Source organism: Mauremys reevesii, linkage group 1 (assembly GCF_016161935.1).
Source record: "Mauremys reevesii isolate NIE-2019 linkage group 1, ASM1616193v1, whole genome shotgun sequence".
Taxonomy (NCBI): Eukaryota; Metazoa; Chordata; order Testudines; family Geoemydidae; genus Mauremys; species Mauremys reevesii.
In genome coordinates, this window is record NC_052623.1 from 17176709 (window position 1) to 17196348 (window position 19640).

General features: G+C 45.4%; 1 protein-coding gene across 11 annotated transcripts in view; it reads left to right on the top strand.

Annotated features, from left to right (window-relative positions):
- FAM168A (family with sequence similarity 168 member A) overlaps window positions 1–19640 on the top strand; it is a 340334-nt gene that overhangs the window by 262492 nt on the left and 58202 nt on the right. The window lies entirely within an intron of this gene.

Here is a 19640-nt window from a genome sequence, read left to right on the forward strand (position 1 = left end):
AGACTCTGAGAATGCTTGCTGCATTTAATTTCACCACTAGAAGATCTGTAGAGTTGGCTGAGGTATCTTCAATACAATTCTTTTCCTTTGAGTGGGTTTCTATAGTAAAGCAGCATCTTCAGAGAGGCAGTGTTTTCCTTGAGGGTTCCTTTAAGAGATAAGCCTCATCCTTAGGGGAGGGTCTGAAGCTGTCTGCTAAAAAGAGGCCTCTTCCTGAGGCATTGATTCCACTGCTTGTGGGTGGCAGCCATTCCTTAGACACTGGTAACAACCTCTTTGCAAAGGCTTCAACTCCTGCTTTGAGGTTTAGAGTATTTACTTTTTTATGTCCCTCTCTCTCTGTGCAGTGATGTAATTCAGCCTAGCAAGGGTTGTGCTTGAAGATCACATAACATACTCATTGTTAGTTTGGCAGCATGGTCTCTTCTGTCTTGTCTGGACTAGTATATTCATGATTATCCATTGTTCCTGTGGTGGATACCTGGTTTCATTTGCATGGGAGATAGGCGACTTCACTTTCACTTTTTTTAAAGGAATTGCTCCTCTCTTTTTATCTGAATATGCTGAAAATTCTTTGTGTGTGAACACATCTTAGCTTCCTTTTAGTCTAGCCGTCTTCCGCTATCAAAAACTATTTTAATCTACTCAGCCCAGCATTTACTCTGGGGTGACACTGAATGAGAGTGTGGACCCACAATTTAAAAGATCAGCATTTAAGAATGATTTCCATGGATTCTTTATCAAGGGTTTATAATTTCTACACAACAACATACAGTCTTATCTCTTGTTGTTTCTGCTGCTGTTGTTTTGATGCATTAACCAAATACAGAATAAAGTATATAATTCTAGGGAGTATTAATATTACACAAAATATCTAAGACCAATCTTAAGTAGTTTTAGAAATCTACTTTACCTTAGGGATCTAATTTATCTTAGTGGTTTTTCTCAGTGTAGGGGGAGAGAAAGCAGGATGTCTGCTGTTAAGAAGGTACAGAGACTTATGCATCAGCATCTGTCAACTAACAGCCATGCTGGTCTATGCATCTCAGGAAATGTCCAACGGTAACAGAGCATTCATATCTGCTCCCTGGCAAAAGGAAGGACATAGGTTAGATGTGGTTGGTAGAAATATATAATTTTCTGCCTCCCTGTGTTTGTGTGTGGCAAACTAGCAGGCTCTGTCATGTCACGATTCAACTGTGCCTTATAGGACTCCACCCTGTACTCAGTACCTGAGGAGTAAAGAGAAGCTGCAAAGAACTTGGTTGCTGAGAGGAGGACATTAGCCAGGCATACTGTGAGGATAGCTTATGGCCCCTCAAATTCAACAGCGAGGGCTATAGCCACTGGGATAGCTCTACAGAGATCATCATGGCTCTGAACATCAGGCCTTGTTCCAGGCTTTCAGAAGCTAATCACAGATTTGCCTTTGAGGGCTCTGACCTGTTTAGTGATAAGATGGATGACATTCTGGAAAAGATTAAAAGTAAGAGTCCCACCCAAGTCTGGGGGCTCTCCCAGTATGCATCGGTTACTAAAAGGAAGCCATATTATACAACTATTCAGTTTCAGAGGCAGCCCCCTGCTGTTCAATGCAGAATACCCAGCCTCAGAAGTGATACTAGTTTTTAGAGTCTTCTAAAATGGATCCTATATAGAGAACTCAGTACAGAAGATCACTTTTGATAGACTACTTAAGAGCCATGTTTTTTCCTCTGCAATTTAGACCTCTGTGATAAAATTCCTCCTCTACCTTGCTGGGTCCTGCGCTTATTGGCGGATTTTGCTAGCCTCAGAGATCTTCCTGTGTTGGATCAGGAGTTGGGAAGTTTTGGGGGAACCCAGGCCTGCCCTCTACCCCGGGTTCCAGCCCAGGGCCCTGTGGACTGCAGCTGTCTAGAGTACCTTCTGGAACAGCTACACGACAGCTACAATTCCCTGGGCTACTTCCCCAGGGCCTTCTCCCAACACCTTCTTTGTCCTCACCACAGGACCTTCCTCCTGATGTCTGTTAACGCTTGTACTCCTCAGTCCTCCAGAAGCACGTCCTCTCACTCCCAGCTCCTTACGCACACACCACTAACTGGAGTGAGAGCCTTTTTATACTCGGTGTCCTGATTAGCCTTAATTAATTCTAGTAACTTCCCAATTGGCTACAGGTGCCCTAATTAGCCTGCCTGCCTTAATTAGATCTAGAAAGTTCCTGAGTGTTCTGGAATTAGACCTGTTATCTTAACCAGGGAAAAGGGACCTGCTTAACCTGGAGCTAATTTTTCTACCTTTGACCACTCTCTTGTAGCCATCTGGCCTGACCCTGTCACACCTCATAGAATCATAGAATATCAGGGTTGGAAGGGACCTCAGGAGGTCATCTAGTCCCACCCCCTGTTCAAAGCAGGACCAATGCCCACTAAATCATCCCAGCCAGGGCTTTGTCAAGCCGGGCCTTAAAAAACTCTAAAGATGGAGATTCCACCACCTCCCTAGGTAACCCATTCCAGTGCTTCACCACCCTCCTAGTGAAATAGTGTTTCCTAATATCCAACCTAAACCTCCACCACTGCAACTTGAGACCATTACTCCTTGTTCTGTCATCTGCCACCACTGAGAACAGCCTAGCTCCATCCTCATATCTCATCCTTCTTTGACACTTGGAGTGAGATTACTTCTGATCCTTGAATGTTAGACACCACTAGAGACAGCTCACAGAGGGTAGGACTAACTTCCCTCCAGTTTCATTTGGCAGCTTGTTCTTCTTATCACAATTTGGTCAGGGATAAATCTCTGTTCTTTCATCTAACTGTAACCCTTCGGCCAGGCAGAGCCAGCAGCAATCAGGGCCAGGGCCAATAGCTAGGGTTTCCTTTCCATTGATACAACACAGAACCAGCTCAAGCCCCGACCCAGTAACCTGGGAAATTTACACACCACCCCTGGGTGCCTCTGAGAGGCAATACTTCCCCACTCGCAAGCACAGAGTCTTGCATGTAGACAAGAAACTTTTAATCAAAGGAGGGAAGTAACTCGACGTTCATTTGGGAAAACACCACTAACAGGGTTCCTAAATATAAACCATGAGTAAAAGACCCACTCCAAATAGGTTGGGCAGTGTCCTTTTTCCCTCAGGTTCTTAAGTCCAGCAACCCAAAAGATCCTTTCATGTGTCTGACCCCCTCTGCACCCTACTCACAGTTGCTGGCCTTGGTCAGTGCAGACCCAGAGTTCAGAGGTGCATCTGCAGAGTTCACCTCCCCCCCAGGTGGGGTAAAGAGGTACCTTACTCGCTCTGCTGCTTGGATACTCACTCGCCACCCACCCTGCTGGCTGCTCACCGGCTCACTACTTCCGCCGACCGCCTGTTCACCGCTCTCGCTGCGCCTCTCCACCAGCTGCCCTGTTGGCTGCTTGTTGCGCCTCTCCACCACCGCCCTGCTGGCCACCTGCTCACCGCTCTTGTTGCACCTCTCTGCCAGCCGCCCTGCTGGCTGTTCATCATGCCTCTCCACTGCACCAGTCACTCGTTCACCAGCTGACGGTCAATCACCTGCCGCTGCCAGCTGTCTCTGCTGTGACCTCTACACATCAGTCTTTTAGTAATTTTCAGCTCTTTGCAGGCTGGGCAGAATCACTGTCCCATCTAAAGTGATTTCAGCTCTCAGTGATTTTCAGTGCTTAGCAGGCAGGGCAGAAACAAAGTCCTACCACGACTGATTTCAGCTCTGATTGGGCATTTAACATAACAAAGAGGCTCCTAATGAAGCCTGTTTAGCTCTATTCTTTGAACAGTGGGGAGGAACAGGTTAAACTAGTCTAGGGAGGACTCTTGCCTGGCTGCAGATACCTGTCCCCATCCCTCTTACCTTCACATGGCTCTGACATTCAAGCCCCTGGCTTAATTAGGTTCTTCCAGCTGAGACTGGCTCCCTCATTTGGAACAGGTTAAGCACAGTCCTGCTTTCCTGTATTCCTACAATTACAACATTAGTAACTGTATTTCACTACCTCTGCATTCAGTACTAAGGTGATTTGTACCCAACACCAGCCAAAGTTGATCATTTTGACACCGCTGTATTTGCTGAATAAGTAAGCAGAGCAAAAGCAACTGTATTTACATAAACACACCAAGTCTCTCACTTTGATTTAATCCACTTCCAAAGTGAGCGCACAGAGGCATCTCTCAAATAACTGCAGTTACTAGTAAATAAGCCCTTTATAAAATATTTTGATAAAATCCCTGTGATTTCCACAAAATCAGTTAGACTGTATCCTTGACCTAGTGTTGGTAGCAACAAACCCAGAGTACGTTTTATGGCACAGTGATAATGTATACAACATAAAGTTTAAATCAAATGTTCCATAGTGAAGTCAAAGTTTAAAAATGGGGAAAACAACAGTACGACAAACATTGTCGGTCTGCTGTCAGTAAATGTGAACCTCAGCTTTGTACAATCATAGCCTGTGGGCAAGAAGTGACTCATTGCTGCTGACAAGGAAAAAAGGGTGGATGGAACAAAAAAAGAACAAATCTTTAAAAGGTATACAAGAGAGCCGTGTAGTTCGTCAAGTGCTAGAACGAATCTTTTCAAATAATTGCTGTGCCTGGCTGCATATATTTTCATTTGGTCAGTGTTTTACTTGATCCCTTGGCCTGATGAAGCTTGAAACAGTAATAAGAGGGTGGCATTTCTTCATATGAATGAATGTGTTCATTATCCTCAGTGACTTTAGAAATGCTACATTCTTCACCATATATTAGCTCACTCTTCCAAACGATACCACCCTTGCTTTGCACTTCCCCTCTATTTATACAATTAGTGCACATAGGTTGGAACAGGTTTGTGGTAAATGGATGGCTAGGATCTGGCAATAAGATATGAGGACCTACATAAAATAACAAGAATCAACTAAACCTTTGACCTCCCACAAAGCATTGAACTGCTTCTCAGACTCTAGACCCTTGCCTTCAGCATTTGACGTCTAATTCCTGAAAAACAGAGCTCTGTGTGTGTGTGTGTGTGTGTGTGCCCAAGATTGCCATGCAAATGTGTATGACCACAGAGCCCGCCTTTCATTATTAAACTGCTTTGGTGAATTCTTTCTATAGTCATTAAAATATTGTGCTTGTATACTGTTTTAATGGTATTTGTAACGTGCCTAACTTTATGAAGCTCAGAAGCTTGTACCTTCCACCAACAGAAATTGGTCCAAAAAAAGATATCACCTCACCCACCTTGACATTATGAATTCAGTCTTGTATTTTAGGAAGTTAAGATACTGCATTCAAAAGTCAATCACATCTGTCTAGTAGAACTCACTGTGTCCTCTCATGATGGAGATTTTGCTTCTAAACATGTTTCATTTGGGAAGTTCCCTGAATCATGGGCAGGGTATTTTGTACCACAAAAAGAAACTCATTTCAATACACCAAACTTTCCTTTTAAATATAAAAGCCAAATTAAACTATGCCTGAATGCCCCAGTGCTGAGTTTGACTCAGTGTTTGAATCGTATCCTGCTGTTTGACCATGAACAATAGTAAATTTGCAGTCTTCTAACCCATTCTGCAGTGTCCCTTCCTCAACTCAGATACATAGCAATAAATGTATTCTTAACATCTTCTGTCAGTGAGCCTTACTGAAGATCCTGAGTGTATAAATCACTGGTGACAAAGGGACTTAAACTCCTAAATAATTTAGGTGCTTTTGAAAAATGTACCCTGCTTTCCCCTTTCTTGGGGCTGATATAGCAGTACTCCCAATGCCAATGCAGCAGGAGCACTGTTACACAAGCAGCCTCATAGAGAAGGCCAGGAACAGGACCTCATGAGAGCAGGAGGTGCAGAGGAATGGATGAGCTGGCCAACAGCTGGTTCTGGAGAGAGCCAAGCAACAGTGGCTGATGAGGGAGACAATACTCAGACAGTATTATACTATAGGATTTGGGGGGCTTTAAATCTTAAACTAAGCAAGTTCACTTGTAAAATCAAGTGTCCGTGAAAGGAATCACATAAGAACTATGTATTATTAAGGCTTTAATTCCCCACTTCCCCCTGGATTCCTACTTCAGTTTTCCAGTGCAGACCAGGGCCATTAACTGTGCATCTCTGGGACAGCTCACAACAAGGAGCAACAAGCCCACAGCTCTATCATGGAAGGGAGCCATAAAAGTGCAAATAGTCTTGTTAGCCCAGACTGGGGGAGCCTAGTATAATACTGTAGCTGCAAAGCACCTTCACAAAATCTCTGTTGCTAGTCATTTCTTTAATGTAATAGTCCTTCATCTCTGGAGACCTGGTTTCAAATACCGAATTAGTTCACAGGTGTCCTTATCATATGTTTTCTCCATATCCCTAAATCATCACATAATTAGGTGCATTATTTGTGCTTTCAATGCTAGTGGCAATCACTGCTCAAGGAGAGCATTGCTGCAAGACTAGATTATGAAGGATTTGGCAGAGCGGTGTGAGGAAACCTGCCTGGTGCCTCACTATGGTAATTTCTCAACTACCAAATTCCTATATGCACTTTGCAAGATGTGAGGCCTTTGCTGGCAAAAGTCCCCAGTCAATCTGATAGGAAATAAACTACAGCAGGCTGGAAGCACCTGAGGACATGAAGAGGCACACTTTTGCTGTGCTATGAAGAATGCAGCAAAGACATTATCTTTTAAGTATTTCTTAGGTAGATCTAGGAAGTAACTGAATGAAAATTGGTGGATGATGATCCTTAAGATAACGTGCAGGTAAAAAGGCATTGGCTAAATATCTCTGAACTGAATATGTCACAATAAAGACAAAAGATTTCTGTTTGCATTGAAATGTAAAGATGTCACTTAATGGAAACAAATTGGCTTAAATATGTTTAGGGTTTTAAAGGGAGAATTAGTAAAATGGTCCATTTAATTACTCGACTTGTAACAATGAATTACATAATACAGACAGTTTCGCTTGACTGCCTCAGTTTTTATTGTATTGAATTTTAGTAGTTAATTGGCTTTCGAGATAATGCAGGAGGTGTCTGAACAACAGCTAGCTTGAGCCCTCAGTGATAGATGGTGAATGGATCGAAGCATCATTTTACACGGTGCCTTGTCCGGTGCTTAGATAAGGGACTTTATTATCTATCATTTGAAAATACTTGTGATATAACTGCTATTAGGAATGTATCACTGTTCTAGAATTATATGGGGAAAGAATGAAGTAGAACATATTGTCTTGTAAATTAATGTAGTCTGCTTGTAGCAATTTAAGCAATAATCAGATAATAACCAAGAGAGAGACTAAACCTATTGTTGAAAAAATAGATGATACATTCTGGAAGTCAGTTTTATAAATCACAATTATTGTACCCAACTATGGGAAACTGAAAATGGGGGGTAACAAACTGGTTACTTCTGCACAGAACTGCAATCTCATTTTCTATTTTCCCTTGTACATTGTGATTTAGGGTAAAATTTTCAAAAGCACCTAAGTCCAATTGATTTTCAATGTGATATAGAGACCTAAACCACTTAGGTGTTCTTGAAAATTTTACTCTCCATCTAAAGCTAAAATATCTTACAGTGGGAGAGAATCATGGACTGTAAAGATTGTTTAGGTCATCTTACTGAGACCTCTATCAATGCAGGATCATTTCCTATAGAATATTTTCAAGTGCCTTAAGTTCTTTATCCCTTTAGTGACACTGTTCCACAGTCTGATGGTCCTCAGTATTTAGGTAATGTTGCTATGTAGCCTTCATTTTCATTACTTCAGTTTTCTTCCATTACTCCTGTATCTATGACACGGATGGATGGAGCTGCTTTTGAATGACTCCATTCTTTTCTCTCTGAGAATCCTGAGGGTACTTATCTGATCCGCCCCAAGAGCTCTTCCACGTGAGGCATCATGTTGTTGAGGGTTTTTTTGGAAAGGGTAGGGGGGTTGGGTTGGGGTTTGTTTATTTGTTTGTTTGTTTGCCATCCCTCCTGTTTATCATTTATATGAATTCTTGTGGGATATAGTGAGGTGATGTAGACTGTGGTGCCTTTGATATGCTGAGGACATCTAGATCCATGTCTCCATTTCAGCACTCAGAGGGAACATGTAATGGCTTTTCCAATGTTTAAAGTAAGGACTTGGGATGGGAGTAAGCTGGCTGAGACTCAGGACTTGTCTTGTTATCAGATTTGCCCGTTACTTTGGGGTATGCTCATTTATTAGGATTACTCTTCTGGGAAGGTAGGGGTTCTGTAATCTATCAATGTGCTGCTTGTGTCACTTGTGTTTTCATACAGAGCTCTACTTCACCCTTCTGTAAGTTCCCTCCCAATGGAGATATCATGTAGGGCCTAGGTTCCCCAGGGCTGGGTTCCTCCAGCCCCAGAATCAGATGCGCGCACAGACATGCACACGCACACAGCAGGCTGGGTTGAGCAGCACTTCCAAGCTGCCACCTTTATATGCCCCTGGACTCAGCAGGCTGGGTCGAGCAGCACTTCCAAGCCGCCACCGTCCTATGCCACAGGTTCAGCACGTCTCTATTCTCACTTTCATGTTACAATGTGTTCTGGTAGTAACTCATGTGATGAGAAAACCCCACAGGATTTTTGGGCGCTACAGGGATCTTTAGCTTGGGTAAGAGGAGTGTTGTTGCAGAGCAAATGGGGAAGACACGCACACGCACACACACACACCCTTAAATTTGATTACAAAAGTCAGGTTTAGAAAACTATTCCTGATCACACAAGCCAGGGTTAGAAAGCTATACCTAGAGTACGAAAAAAAACAGAGAGAGAGAGAGTTGGGTTCTCACCACTCCGTGAAGCTTGAACTGGTCGGGGTTCCCAGGTGGTGGTGGTAGCTGAGGGTCCGGAGTGCTGGAGACTGGCAGAACCCCCAGCACGATCAGTCAGGAGAAGATGAAGTCCCAGTGGAACTGATGCAGATTTTGGATCCAGGCATCAGAACACTTACTTGAATTTGGGTTGGGGTTTTTTTGTAGGGAAACAACAATGGTTCAAGGCAGAACACTAGATTTGTTTATGGGTAAACTGATGGCTCAAGGGAGTGGAGTATACCAAAGAGGTATTGTTCAGGCTAGACCATAGGAACTGATCATTCCTGGCTATGGGTGGTCTTCCTTCTAAGGAGCTCGTAATGCAATTAGAGAGTTTCACTATTTTGGATACCAATAAAGGATTTATTACTAGAATTGGTCAGATAACTACTGAGCTGGGTGTGTGCAGGCATAGGTTCATTAACATCTGGAGCAGAGATTCCCCCCATCATGCAGTGCTTCCCTGCCTTTCTGGTCCCAGAGTTCCATGGGGTTCTTGCCTTGGAATCTCTGTTCTCCGTTCTGTCTGCTAATGGAGATGCCTCCCTGTCACATCTTTGATGAAAATGAGGCTAGGGGAGTTGCCTCAATCCCGTCACCCTTGTCCAGGACGGTTTAGGTGTGTCTCCCACTGCCTTTTCACTGCTTTTTGTAAGTCTTTCTTCTGATCGGTTTTGGTTTAAGCAGAGGTTGGGTGGAGGGTGTCCTTCGTGAGTCAGACAGGCTGGATACCGTGCCCTGGTTTCCCAAGGACACAGAGCTGACAGGTAACAGTCTACACTTAAACTGCTGCAGCAGCACAGACCTAGCGCTGTCAGGGGATAATTTGGTTCAACTGTGTCACTCAAGAGTGTGCATTTTTCCTAGTGTAGACCAGGCCTTCGTCCACATAAGAGACATTGAAATAATGGTGGGCACTTGAAGGGGAAACATGAAATGGCAGAGATGAAGGAGGCTTTGCATACCTTTTGTTGATCAAGTTCCCTTTCTCTTCGTCTTGGATTTTCTGCTGCTCCTGGATGTCCAGACAGTGCTCTCTTGCATCTGTATATGGTCAGGTTATGATCTTTTTGTTGTGGTGTGGGCCTCAGTGTCGTTATCCAGGCCTTTGTCACCTCTGAATGGATTACTGTGTGTGACACTTTCTATGTGAGGAGGACTACTCTGGAACTTCAGTTAATACAGAATGCAGCAGTGTTTTCTGCTCTGCAGGGAGCACATTACTTCTGTGCTGTGCCATGTTCACTTTCAGGTGTTCCCAGTATTGGCCCTCAGGGTTAAATGGCAGAATTCTAAAGGGGGGTGATTACAAAGAATGGTTTCCACTGGCATTTGTGTTCCATGCTTAGTCAATTAGAGCCTGAGTACGTTGATCTGCAGGGCAAGTTAGAAGGCCCCTGGTCCCAAGCTTTTTTGGTGTGTTAGAAGGAGTTTTATTTTAGGTGATTTGGAGGAACTTAACGGTGCGCGCTATGTTAGCAAATTATGTGCAGTACCCAGAACTATAAGTATGCGCATTTCAAATGTTTAAATAAATGAAGGAAATACTAACCTTTGGACCACCCCCAAAAATATCTCTCCCCCTCATTGTTTGCCTTCTTGAGTTCTGTAATCACTCCACTCTATGAGTAGCCACGTACCCAGGCTGCACATGTTTAGCCTTCCCTCATGGGTAGGCTTGGCAGAACTAGATTTTTAAAAATAATTTTAATGGATAATATCCATGTTTATTTTTTAAATATATTTAAATTTTCACACAGTTGTGGGAAATCCTGGGGGTGCTCAGAGAATGGTGGCAGGTCAGACAATAACTATTTAATGATAGTTGAGATTCAAAAAATTAAACCATTAAAAAATAAAACCATTAAAACACAAATTGTCAACATCATGTCAAAATATACAAAGTAAATAGCGTTAAATCAAACTCTAATATGTCCTCAATTAGCATTTTTCTTACTTTGCCTATCTGTACATTTGGATTCTTATCAATCATATTAAATAAATAAAGAAACAAATAAATAAATTATATATTTTCATTGCTTTGTGTGTGTACGATGAAATCAACATTTATCAGTGTTTTCCAGTAAAAATCTAATCCTTCCAAGTCCACTCAGACGTCAGTCCTTTACCCACTTAATCGTTTTAATTGCTCTCCTCTGAATTCTCATCAGTTTGTCAGCCTTTTTCTGGCGTTGATGTACAGTCTTACTGCAGTGGCCTCTGAGGAAATGCCACTAGTGGGACTGCTGGCAGTTTGGGGGCAGGAATAAGTCATCACAGAAATACTAAGGAGAAGTGTTAGAGGTCAGCAAAATGGAAGGAGATGTGTCTTTGATGCACCATCAGGATATGCTGTTCACTACACCGCAAAATTTCAGCATATCAGAAGGGGTAGGGTTTTGTGCTGGTCTTCACATGTATAAATTTAAGCACATCTGTCTGCATGTAGGCAGTAAACTATATGGCTGGAAATAAAAGCAATCTGTATAATCTTCAGGGACAGAACTAAACCAAGCTGTTCCTTTTGCTTTAAACCAGTCAAAAGGCTGTATCCATCAGTTATTATAATTTATTGCCGGAACTCTTTTTCTTTTGTGATTCCACAAGGTGTGCAGATTAAAAAGTTATTCAAAATGGAGGGATTGGGGTAGTTAGGAACCAAGGCCTAAGAACCATTAATCAAAGGCAGCAGTGTATAGGAGAACATAATGAAGAGCAGAGATGGTAATAATTTTCTAGAAACATTTAGAAATACATGAAAAATAAAAGGCAGCTTTAAAATACGTACTTGCGTAAGTACTACAGCCCTGAGTGCTTTTCATTTTACTCAGCCGGTTATTACCTCGTAATTTTTAAACTGGTTCAGTTAGTATTTCTCGGATCTATAGTGCCATAAGTCTTCTGCAGGGAGAATATTAAATGAACATTGAGTTTTCTGCTACAATTGATTGTGGATTAATTTTCAGAATGATCGGAAATGAAAATTTTAAAAAAAATCTTTTTTCTTCTCTAAGGACTGGAATAAAATTTTGCTTGACATATTCCCCCCAAATTCTCTCAGTGCTCACGTTGTTGTTGTTGTTACAGCAGCAGCAGCAGCATCTAGATGGCTCAGCCAGTGTCAGGGCCCAAAGAATTTAAAAACGTAGGTCCCTAGTCCCACACAGAGCCTCATCTAAGTCATTGGGGCCTCCCCACAGGGGCAGCGGTTCGTCGGCGCACACTGTTCTCTGTGCAGGATCGGAGCTTATATAGACAAGACAGACAGGGTGTGAGAGGAAACAGGGTCATAGAGAGGGAAAGTAATTACCCACACTCAGACAAGAAGTCAGTGGGAGAACCCAGGGCACCACAATGTTGCCAGCTCTCGTTAAATTAATGGAGATATCCTATCTCCTAGAACTGGAAGGGACCTTGAAAGGTCATTGAGTCCAGCCCCCTGCCTTCACTAGCAGGACCAAGTACTGATTTTGCCCCAGATCCCTAAGTGGCCCCCTCAAGTATTGAACTCAACCCTGGGTTTAGCAGGCCAATGCTCAAACCACTGAGCTATCCCTCCCCATGATCCCTCTGTCATGATTTCATTGCAAGTCTTGTGATATTTTGTTTTTTTCTCAAAGCACCAGCACCTGTAGTTATGAGAATCTCAGCTTTCTCGTTTTTAAAGAAGTAATTTGTAGTCATCAAGGTTGCAGAGAGAAGCTGGAAAACATAAACCATATAAAGTCTCAAAAACCAGAAGGCAAATTAAAAGACTCAAGTGTATTATTTTTTTAAATCTCACAATTTTTAAGCCAATCTCATAATTTGGGAGGAGGGCTCTAATTTATTATTTTTGAACACTTAGGGTTGGCAAAACTGCCTGACTATCCACTAGACCATACTGCCTTGGATTCTGAGACCTTCTCATCTTTCAGTATTAGCAGTAGGAACAAAGCAGCAATCATTTCTCCCACTTTTCCTTAATAAACAAGAGACAATTATTTGTTGCTGAAGGTCAAGACTTATAAAGTTATTGAGGTATGTGTGATCTGATTTCTTTAGGGTGGAAGAGGGACTAGAGCAAAGGTCAAATATGTGCTCCTGTGGGTGAGATTATTAGAATTTCTTTAATGGAATAAAGATTTATTTGAAATGAAATCATTTTTAAAATGGTCATAGCTTTATTGTATTTCAAAGTAAAAAATAAAAACGAAGAACTCAGACTGTGCGTAAGCTAAAAAAAGACTCAAACCTGAGCAATTCAACACAAATAAGAATATCCTATAACACACTGTTGTCTCTGTATGTGTTTTAAATAGCAGCCAATTATTTGAATAATTAAAGCAATCAATTCAGAGAAATGCGACAAAAAACACAGCCCAAAATTTTCAAATATAGGCACCTAATATTAAGCACCTACATCTATATAAACATCTAAGTAAAAGTGGTCCGATTTATTTTAGGCCTGTTTATTTAGATGCCTAACCTTGAAAATTTTGGTCTAAGATTTATTTTTAAAAGCCTTGTGAAGAGAGAGGTTGTTTTTTTGTTTTTTTCCTCCAGTGTAGTAGCAGTTTTCCAGTACAGTGTAGTATAGAATATTTGATTGCTGGAAATGTATCAAAGAGAGCAGATGAAACCTTTTCAAAATGTAGTCACTTAGGAATGTACTTGCGGTTAACATTTGTTGAACTATTCATGTACCATTATTTATTAATTGTAGTAGTTTGCAAATGCGTCAATCAGGATTGGGGCCCTGTTGTGCTGGGTGCTGTACAATCAGGAAACAAAGCAATCTCCACCCCAAAGAGCTTATAGTCTAGGTATGAGCAAAATGTCACTAGCCGAGTATAGAACATACAGGAGATGAAGACAAGGACACAAGGTGTTCTGTTGCTACTAATGTTGCACATGCAGAATAGAAGTAAAGATTGATATTGCATAAACTAGACTGCCATAATACAAATAAATGTCTTCCATCAGCCTGTGACAAACTCACTTTTAACCTGCCAATAAATCACATTTTTCTCTTCAGATCGTGTAAATCTTTGGCCTGGTGGATTGAACATTGGACTGGGACTTAGGAAACCTAGGTCCTTCTTCGAGTGCTTGCTCGTGTCCATTCAACTTAGGTGTGTGTGCTCGCCACATGCACCGGTGCCAGAAGTTTTTTCCCTCAGCAGTATCCATAGGGGACTGGCTCTCGCGCCCCCTGGAGTGGTGCTCATATGCCACAGAATATAGGGCGCTGCCGGCTCCCCCCCACCCTCAGTTCCTTCTTGCCGCCAGTGACGGTGCTGGAACTCTTGCTGCTTTAGCTAGTGCTCTTGCTTTCTGGTTTGTACAAACTCGTTAATTCTTGTACTATAGTGTACAGTAACGCCTCACTTAATGTTGTAGTTAGGTTCCTGAAAAATGCAACTTTAAGCGAAATGATGTTAAGCAAATCCAATTTCCCCATAAGAATTAATGTAAATGGTGGGGGGTTACGTTCCAGGGACATTTTTTTCACCAGACAAAAAACTCTCTCTCTCTCTCTCCCCCTAAATAGATAGCTAGCTAGATAGATATACACGCACACACACACAGTATAAGTTTTAAACAAACAATTTAATATTGTACACAGCAATGATGATTGTGAAGCTTGGTTGAGGTGATGAAGTCAGAGGGTGGAAGAGGGTGGGATATTTCCCAGGGAATGCCTTACTGCTAAATGATGCACTAGCACTTGGCCAAGCCCTCAAGGGTTAACACGTTGTTAATGTAGCCTCACACTCTACAAGGCAGCGTGAATGGAGGGAGGGGAGACAGTATGGCAGACAGAGACAGACACCCCCCCTTGTGTGTTGGAGAGAGAGATGCGCATTGCCCCTTTAAGTATGCTGACACCACTCGATGTACATTGCCTTTAAAAAAATCAGGAAGTTGAGACAGCAGCTGGGGCCAGCAAGCTCTCTCCATCCTGAGCCCCGTCCTGTCCCCACCCTGCTCTATATGGAGAAGGGGTAAGTGAGTAGGGTGGAGGGGGACACCCTGATATTAGCCCCCCTCTTCCCCTCTCCCCTGCACAGCAAGCAGGGCCGGGAGCAGCTCCAAGGCAGACGGCAGGAGGAGCACATGGCAGTGGGGGTGGGAGGGACAGCTGAACTGCCATCAGTTGGTAGTTTGCTGGGCAGCTGCTGCACAGGGAACTTAGGGGGGCGGGGAGCTGATGGGGGGCTGCTGGTCCACCCTGGTTCCAAGCCCCCACCAGCTAGCTCCAACGGGCTGCTCTTCCTGCAAGCAGTGGACAAAGCAGGCAGCTGCCAAACAACGTTATAAGAGAGCATTGCACAACTTTAAATGACCATGTTCCATAATTGATCAGCAATGAAACAACGTTAACCAGGATGACTTTAAGTGAGGAGTTACTGTATATAGTTTTCTGTTAGTGTTAGTAAATCCCTTATCTATAGTTAGACTTCGTAGGTCCCGAAACGGGACTTTGCCTTGGGATGGGGCATGCACGGTCCCCAGGCTTTAAGCCCTGCAATCACTGCAAGAGACCCACGCCCATTAGTGATCCACACAGCAGCTGTCTGCGTTGCTTGGGCGAAGGGCACATTAGTGAAAGTGCAAGATTTACAACTCCTTCAAGCCAAGGACTAAGAAGGAGTGCGATATTCGCGTAAAAGCACTCCTTATGGAGTCAGCCCTCACCCCGGCACCAGAGCAACACTCCAACTCGACGCCGAGCTCCGTGACCTCGGTATGCAGTGCCCCACCAGGACCATCCACTGGCCAGCACCGGTCCCATCCATTGCTCTGGCCAAGAAGATGGTGTGAGGTTGGTCTCCAACCTCCCACAAGGGAAAGGATAAGACTGGGTGCTAGCAAGGTCCCAAGCTGGGCAACTCTTTACCCCTGGAGAGACCAGCTGCCTCTCTCTCTAGCTCCCCTCCGGTGCACAAAGCCTCAGGTGCAAGGACCTTGCAGGTCCAAGAGGGAGTACGGGAGCAAGCCACTGGACCACCAATGGTTGGAGAGGACCCTATGGCACCGGCATGCTCCTCGTCGTCTTCAGACGAGGCTATAACAGGACCCCCTCCCCTGGTTCCTCTGGATGACATTAAAGCACACCAGGAACTACTGAAGAGGGTCGCCACCAACCTAGGTCTTCAGGTGTGGGAGTTAGAGGAGCCCTCGGACTCTCTCTTAGATGTCCTCTGCTCCACAGCACCAGCCAGGGTGGCTTTGCCCCTTCATGAAGGGGTCTCAAAGATCATCAGTGCCCTATGGCAAACTCCCTCCTCCCTGCCCCCCATCTCCAAGAGGGCTGAGCTCAAGTACTTCATGCCATCCAAAGGCCACAAGTACCTGTACACCCACCCTGCTTCCAACTCGCTAGTGGTAGAGGCGATTAACCACAGGGAGCGACGGTCAACCCGAGGCTACGCCTAAGAACAAAGACTCCAAGAGACTAGACTTGTTTAGGTGTAAGGTTTATTCGTCCTCTAGTCTCCAGTTGAGAGTGGCCAGCCATCAGGCCCTCTTGGGATTCTATGACTTTAACATGTGGGAAGCCATGGCCAAGTTCGAGGGCTCCCTCCCTGAGGCTTCTAGGAAGGAGTTCAGGGCAATCATGGAGGAGGGCATGACTGCATCCAGGGTGACACTCCAAGTGGCGTTGGATGCAGCAGACACCGCCGCCCAACCATGGGCTCAGCCATCGTTATGCGCCGGGCATCCTGGCTGCTCCTCTCTGGCTTGTCCACAGAAGCTCAGCAGTCAATGCAAGACCTTCCCTTCGATGGGCAAGCCCTGTCTGCGGAACAGACGGACAATAAGCTCCATGGCCTCAAGGACTCCCCATAACCCTTAAAACACTGGGCTTGTATGTTCCCGGCCCTGCCCGCAAGCAGTTCAAGCTGCAGCAGCCTCAGGGCCAGGAGAGCCTCCCTCGCCAGGGGTCTCCGCATCAGAAATCTAGAGGCTACAAGTGGTATCCTAGCCACCAGCCTCCGCAGGCTTCTCAGTCGACCTCGTTTTGAGGGTACGCCCGAGGGCGACCTACCGGACTGTTCCCAGGATCCTTCCTCCCCTCTTTTTGCCAACCTCTGTTCTCCTTTCCTCCCTGCGTGGGCATCTATAACATCGGACTGATGGGTCCTCAGTACGGTAGTGTGGGGTTACACACTTCGGTTGCTTTCTACCCCTCCTTCCCACCCCGTCCCTCTTCAAGGACCCTTCTCATGAGAGTCTCCTCGCGCAGGAGGTAGAGAGGTTACTCCAGCTAGGTGCGGTGGAGGTCATTCCTCCAGAGTACAGGAACCAGGGTTTCTATTCCTGTTACTTTTTAATCCCAAGGGCAGTCTGCGACCTGTCCTGGACCTGCGAGACTTGAACCGCTTCCTAGCGAAGCTGAAGTTCCGCATGATTTCCCTGGCCTCCATCACTCCCTCCCTGGATCCGGGAGATCCACCCTCGATCTGAAGGATGTGTACTTTCACATCGCCATCTTCAAGGGACACAGACACTTCCTCCGGTTTACGGTAGGTCCCAACCACTATCAGTTTGTGGGCCTCCCATTTGGCCTAGCAACAGCACTGCAGATATTTACCAAGTGCATGTTGGTGGTGACTGCTTACCTTAGACATCGGGGTGTCCAGATCTACCCATACCTCGATGACTGTCTATTCAGAGACAGAGACAAGTACAAAAGGATGTTGCGATGCTGTTAGCCACTTGCTGTCACCTTGGCCTGTTGGTAAACGACAAAAAATCCATGTTAATTCCGGTACAGAGGATAGAGTTCATCGGAGCGGTGCTTAACTCAACCTGCACCAGGGCGTTCCTGCCGCTGGAGAGTTTCACGGCATTGATGGACGTCTTCATTGAAGTCTCCGTGTTTCCCCTGACCACAGCCAGGGTTTGCCTGAACCTCCTAGGTCACATGGCAGCGTGCACATATGTGATGCGCCACGCTAGGCTCCGGATGCAACCCCTGCAGCAATGGCTGGTGACGGTCTACTCTCAGTCAAGGGACTTCCTTGAAAAGGTTGTTACCATCCCCGCAACAATACTTACCTCACTGCGATGGTGGACCGACCCCGGAAAAGTCCTGGAAGGAGTTCCCTTCGTCAGCACTACATGCTCACTCAAGTTGATTTCGGATGCCTTGGACCTTGGCTGGGGGTCACACCTTGGCACTCTCCAGACCCTGGGTATGTGGTCCCCACAGGAAATGACACTACATATAAACGTCAAAGAGCTCATGGCGGTGTGCAGGGCATGCACAGTCTTCTTACTTCACCTGTCGGGCAGAGTGGTCAGAGTCTTGATGGACAACATAGGTTCGATGTTCTACATCAACAGACAAAGGGGAGCGCGATCTTCAGCCCTCTGCTAAGAGGCACTCTATCTCTGGGACTTCTGCATTGACCATAGACTCCATCTAGAATCATGTCACCTTCCAGGTACCAAGAACATGCTAGCAGATCACCTAAGCATGGACTTCTCTTCTCACCATCCGGAGGTAGTCGGCACGATCTTCCAGAGGTGGGGAACTCCTCAAGTGGATTTGTTCGCCACCTGGCAGAACAGGAGGTGCCACAGGTTTTGCTTCAGATAGGGTCTGGGCAAGGACTCCCTCTCTGATGCCTTCCTCCTGCTGTAGGCAGGAAGCCTGATGTACGCGTTCCCTCTGATTCTGCTCATCAGCAAGGTCATTGTGAAAATCAAGAGAGAGAAGGCCCAGGTTATCATGATCGCCCCGGTGTGGCCTCACAAGCACTGGTTCGGGATGCTGTCGAGCTTGGCAGCAATCCCTCCCTGGCCCCTGCCGAACCGACTGGACCTGCTGTCACAGGATGACGGTCAACACTTGCACCTCAGTCTCACGTCCCTCCGCCTCACGGCATGGATGTTGCGTGGCTGAACCCTGAGGAACAGGCCTGGTTGGAAAGTGTCCAGAAGGTCCTCCCTGAGAGTAGAAAGTCCTCGACTAGACAGACTTATCTGGCAAAGTGGATGAGGTTCTCCCGCTGGGCAGCCGAACGGGGCATCTCCCCTTTGCATTCTTGGGTGTAATCAATCTTAGACTACCTGCTTTATTTGAGGAACTAGGGCCTGGCACACTCCCCTATTAGGGTGCATCTGGCGGCCATTTCCACCTTTCATCCGCCAGTCCAGGGACAGACGGTGTTCTCCCATGACATGACAGTCAGGTACCTCAGGTCTTGAGAGACTTTTTCCACAAGTTTGGTCCCTGGTCCTTCAGTGGGGTCTCAGCTTGGTTCTGTCCAGACTCACGGGCCCGCCCTTTGAGCCTTTGGCCTCATGCTCCCTGTTTCAGCTGTCATGGAAGGTAGCTTTCCTGGCAGCTGTGATATTGGGCGAGGCAAGTCTCCGAGCTGCGAGCTCTGACCTCAGAACCATCATACACGGTTTTCTATAAGGACAAGGTCCAGCTCCGGCCCAACCCAGCTTTCCTTCCCAAGGTGGTATCTGCTTTCCACAGGAGCCAGGATATCTTCCTTACGGTCTTCTGTCCCAAGCCCCATAAGACTGGTGAAGAGAGGCGCCTTCATGCTTTGGACATGAGAAGGGCCCTGGCTTTCTACCTAGGTCGGACAAAGCCTTTCCATAAGTCGACTCAGCTTTTCATCGCTATAGCTAACAGAATTAAGGGCCTCTTGGTGTCCACACAGAGGATTTCTAACTGGATCACCTCTTGCATTTGCACCTGCTATGAGTTGGCGGGAGACCCTCTGCCACCAGTCGTCAGAGCCCGCTCAACCAGAGCACAGGCATCTTCGGCAGCCTTCCTGGCACACTTCCCAATCCAGGACATCTGTTGAGCTGT